The 5,438-nt window shown below is 44.8% G+C and overlaps 1 long non-coding RNA gene across 1 annotated transcript; it reads left to right on the top strand.

Annotated features, from left to right (window-relative positions):
- Nucleotides 1–1,222: 1,222 nt before the first annotated feature.
- LOC125942071 (uncharacterized) lies at nt 1,223–4,588 on the top strand. Its single transcript, XR_007464769.1, has 3 exons — nt 1,223–1,542; nt 2,551–2,688; nt 4,495–4,588. It is a non-coding gene; the product is annotated as an uncharacterized LOC125942071 (long non-coding RNA).
- Nucleotides 4,589–5,438: the final 850 nt, after the last annotated feature.

Below are 5,438 nucleotides of genomic sequence, written 5' to 3'. Positions count from 1 at the left end.
TACAATTATTGATTTTTTTGTTGTTGTTTTCTTCCGCTTTTTGGCGGGAAAAACGGACATTGGTTTTTGTTTTTGCTTCGCCCTGTTAGAAGATAGTGCAATCAACCCTGGCGCGGGTGTTTGCATTGTGGTGAGTGAGCACTGAAGGGGCAGCTGCTTGCTCTTTATGCTCATAATGAAGTCCACAATAAAGAAGAAAAGTTACGCTGACCTTTCAGACCGTCAGAAGAGGCGTAGAGTTAATGACGAACCGATATCTGCCAGTCCTGTTGCCACGAGTACCGTCCAATAAGTATCATGGTAGGTTAATGAAAGTAGTAACCATGCTTCTAGTGAAGTATCCTCGCCTCATGAGGATGCTCAATCCGAGGACAGTTTTCACGAAAGTGACCTTGCCTTGAAAGGAGAAAATGCAGAAGCACACACGCAAGATATTTCTAGATAATATTTTGTTCCACAAAACGACCCTCCTATGAGCGCGGGCATCGAAAATGGAGGTTCTTCGGACTATGCATCATCATCTGCAGAAAATCAGGCAAGTCTTTGTCCACGTAAATGTGTGGAATTTCAAGGATGGCTATGATGGGTTACAAGTCACCGAATTCCGCTTGTCCCAGTTTCTGAACTTCTCCGGAAACTAAGCACCACTTTCGACGTTGATTTTGTCATCGACGCGAGGACATTGTTGAACAGTCCTCGATACACTTCAACGCGATCTGTCCCTCCTGGCGAATATTGCCATTTTTCTGTGAAGGAAAATTTAGAACGCATGATTGCTGTGTTCCTGAGTGGCTGTCGAGGGTAGATCCCTTGACAACGCTCAGAGAATGTTAAATGACAATGTCAGCCAAGTTGGACTGACGGTTCAAACTGTAAAATGTTTTGATATTGTTTGTCGCAGTTTTCGTTTTGTCTGTTTGGTTAACCTGTTTTTCTTTGACCGAAAGGAAGAAAAAGACACCGTAGTCTAGTTGCTAGAGAACCGGCCGCTGTGACCCACGGCAGAAGTTCGATTCCATTATAGGTTGCACATCACTTGTTTGTATTATAAAGCGAGTTAGGAACCTACCTACCTACCGCAAAGTGCCAAGAATGAGGCATTAAAAAGTTCGACTTTTGTTATTTCAAATTATCTTTCTAAGGTGGCGCTAGTATTATGGTAGCAGCCGAATTTTTTATTTTCTTAGTTAAATTAGCTAGCATTTCTGTGCTTCAGGTACCGAGTACGAAGCCACACTGAGTATTTTTCTGCATTGCAGCAGCGTGTGTCGCAAGAGGATGCAGCGCCGTGACGTGTCATAGCGGCTACCTGACAAAGCGAGGAGTGGCGCGACGGCTCATCGGCGTCATCGCTTGCGCCGACGCAGTCTGAGCAGCCAAGCGGACTGCGCTCTCCGCGCAGCTTCCCTCCAGATTGCGTAACTTTTGAACCCGCCGTTACATTGACCGTTATTTTTGTCAGGACCAGCCGTTAAGTTCCTGACGCGTATTCGTTCATGAACTGCGGAGCGCCAGACTGCCTTCCACATCTTCTTTGCTCACGTAAGTAGTCACGGCCACTTTGACACCTGTCGTGTTTAATTATTTACGGTTTTCAGGCGGGAGTTTTAGGTGGAAGTTTTAGGCGGTAATGAAGTTTTTCAATGAAAGCGCCTTGATTTTAACTGCAATCTCTAATATTGTTTAAGAGGCATGTTTACGTCTGCGTACGTTTCTTTTATTGTATGCGTATTCAGGTTTGCCAAAGCTGTCTAAAATTACCTCTGCGACGTTTCGTTGACCATTGATCGTTAGGAAGACGATGACATTCCCGTTTGGCGCAGAATGATTAGACGTGCTACGATCTTCGCGTAGCCACAGCGTTCTTCCGTCAACGCTCTTGTGCGAGATCACTCGTGTGTTTTTCCGAGCGTGAAAGGTGCCCGCGAATACACGCAAAACTGCCGAACGACTGGCCGCTCGAGGCAGTTTGCGTGTATTGGCAGGCACCTTTCACACTTGTAAAAACACTTTATGTAGCTCATATTGAGAAACAGAAAGCGGTATCAGGGGTTTCTCATGTTGCTTTACAATCTTCTCATTGACACTTTTGATCTAACTATAGTAATTGAGAAGTTAATTAATTAATTAGAACTAATTATCTAACTAGGCGGAATGCAAAAAATAATCTGAGTATCTCCAACATTACCTTGGTTCTGTCCTGGTACGTGGCACTTGCATATTTTTAAAGTTTGGCTAAAGTTAAATGAAACACCCTGCATGTAGTGCACTGTTGCCTTGTTTTTTGTAACATAATCCTGACAGTGTAGCTATTTACAGCATCTTTTTTTAGGATACCTAACATTTTTTGGCTTCAGTCATGCAACAAATAAATTTTGAGGTCGCACTGGCGTTTTCTTTTTGCAAGTCTGTGCAGTAACAAAATTCTGTTAAAAAAAGAAAAATTCCAATATACAGTTGTAATAGGCACTGCTGTTACATTATAAACATAGATACTCCGAGTTTATCAGCATAACAATAAAGAGTTTTTTTTTGTAACTTACTATGCAGGCACATACCTACGTGCAAGAGAGAAGGCGCGTGAGGGTGAAGACACCGATCATGTACCCTCTACAGGTGCCAAATGGGCAGACAAAAACGCCGCCGCCCAAAGGGCCACCACGAAACTCCTGAACTCCAAGAACCCAGGTAACTGTTATTTCATATTAAAGTCGTACGAATTAAATTTTCAGCGTGATACATATACAGTCGTATCTCGATAATTCGAACTCGAAGGAGCCCGAAAGTTTGTTCTAATTAAAGGAAAGACTTATTTCTGAAGTATTCGTGCGCCACAGCACGACGTACGAATGGAGTCGTTAGATATCACGGCGCGCAAGCAGATGGCGAGTAGGGGCCACGAGACTGCCCACGTCGAGCAACGCGCTCGCAGAAAACGATGCTGTAGGGAGCGGGCGGCGCCAGCACGGCGGCGCCGGGCGCGCGCGGACACGTCAAAGGTGAGGGAGGAGGGCGTCAGGGAAGCGGATTTGGCTGAGCAGAGGTGACCCCGTCGCTTCGGTGGCTCCCCTCACTCTCCCTCTCAACTCCCTCGTAGCTCCCCCAGCTTCGACTGTCTCCGTGCGCGCCCGCCGCCGGCCCGGCGCCAGCTTAACCCTCTCCCTTTCTTTTCCTGCCGTTGAAGCGAGCGTTGGCCGGTTGTGAGCAGTTTCGTTGGCGGGACTGGGCCTCCGTCGTAGCTCCTCTGCGTCGCAACCGCAGCGTTGAGACATCGACTCGAACACGCGTGTTACGGCGCGACGACGTAACGGCGACCATGCCATTTAAGAGAGAGAAATTTACGCCGCCGTTCTTTTTCTTTTATTGCGATAGAAATTATATGGGCACTCCAAGCGCATTTTTGCCGCCGTCGTCGTCGCCGTGATAATCCGTATAAAGTGCAACGGCGATGAAATCGTCGCCGCGCGCCATGTGTGGGTTTTAGTGTGTGGGCTCATTTCGGTGTAAGCAATAAATTGCATATGCAAGCACTCGAGATCATAATTGATATATAAACTGCACGAGCTTAACCTTTAACCCATTGCGTAACTATAATTATGTCACCAAGGTCAAAGTTAGTGAAACTGGGTGGAAAATTACGGCTTATGTTCCCACCTTGTGTGTGGATGACTCACTGTTTTTGTAAAAAAAATTCTTTACAAGTGCTTGGCAATGTTATTGTGTGGAGGTTTTCAAACAGGCAAGTCATAGGCGTGCAACATTTTAATGGTTTAATTACAGCAACTGAAGTTCTTACTGTATATGCTTGAAGCAGCCGTTCTGCAAATAGTCGCTGTTACTTAAGGTTGCACTCGTCTGCTGTCTTTTATTTTTTAAGGAATCGCAATATATTTGCTCAATTTGAAGTATGCGATGTGTTTGATAAACTGGTGTTTAGGTATATGCTCAAGCCTGCGCCATTTCTGAGTTGGCTATGTCATCTGTGGCAAATAAAATTGCGGTGGTGTAACAATGCTGTCACACTGAAGCTGTGCCTTTGCAGAGCCACACTTACCTCTTTTCTCGTACAACATTATCAGAAATGCATTATCTATTCCTTTCTTTGAATGCTAATTGGCACCTACTTCGCACGTGTTTAGGAGGCTGCTGTCATCTACCAGTCGCCAACTAGTCAAGACAACAGCCTCCTGAAAGCTAGCAAAATAGCCGACACTTACACTGGTTGGCGATTGTACATGCAACACCTTCAGTTAGATGTAAAGTATGTCTTCAAGGCAACAGAAGGGAATTTCACTTGTGATCGGTTAATGTTAGAACCATGTTAATAAAGGTGGAATGCTCGAAAACTGTGTGCTTGGACCAATATATTGTAGTGCTGCCCATTGCCAAGATATATTGCAGTGCTTATTGCCAATGCATTGAAAAACTATACGTTCACTAAGAAAAGTGTGCTTCAATTAATATACGTTTTACACATGCCTAATGTTTTTGCAGTAAGAAGACCTGCTGAATTAAGGAGCTACAGCCCAGCAGCCTGTTCGAAACCAGGTTTATCAAGGTCGATACCTGTAATGGACGTTACCCGGAGGCACTCATATTTAATGTTGATTGCTAGCTTGTCTAGTCGTGTTTACTTTTTGCAATAAAAAATGTTATTGCTGTATGTGTTTCGTGTATTGCACAAGCGCAAACCTGCATGCCGCCGGCCGGCGAAACGCCGCAGGGGCATGGGGAGAGGGAAGGAAAGGGAGACGAGGGGGGCGCTAGAGGGGAGGGTGAAAAAAAACGGATGTCAAAATCCTGATTGTAGCAGGATTCAATCTGTATTTTTTAAATGCTTCTAATGGTCTTACAAAATCCCATTTCAAGATAGGATTTTTCGAAACTACTTTAAGCAGGATTCTAGAACTTCTTGCAATAGTCATATCCGCCGGACATTAGCAACGATATACGACCGTTTATCGCCTTCTAAACGGACTGCACGGATTTTTTAGTGCGTCTTTCAGACGTTCATTTAGTCTTGGCGAATCGGTATGGAAGCAGTTTTCTATCGCTTTTGTGCTAGCTGGGGTGTTTTAATAAACTGTTCACCAATAAAGACGTTTACGTATGGGACACTCAAGGCTATGGGGCAACACGCGTTTTACAAAGCGTTGCACATTGACGCACATGCCTAATTCATCGTCCTAATCTGCACTCATTGCCCCAGCCCAGCCCAAATATGAAGGCGATACCAGTATTTCCTTCCTATTACCGAATATTAGAAGCGTGCTCCCTAAATATCAGGCCTCAACATCCATCATCGATTCATGCTCAGCATCACAAGTGACACTCACTGAAACCGGGCTTGATGACTCAGTGCTCCATACGCTTATATTGTATAGTTGGTCCAAGTTTGAGTTTTGGGGTTTTACGTGCCAAAACCAAAATTTGATTAT

Source organism: Dermacentor silvarum, chromosome 1 (genome assembly GCF_013339745.2).
Source record: "Dermacentor silvarum isolate Dsil-2018 chromosome 1, BIME_Dsil_1.4, whole genome shotgun sequence".
NCBI lineage: Eukaryota > Metazoa > Arthropoda > Arachnida > Ixodida > Ixodidae > Dermacentor > Dermacentor silvarum.
The sequence above is the reverse complement of the archived record's forward strand: the minus strand, read 5'-3'. Positions and strand labels throughout refer to the sequence as shown.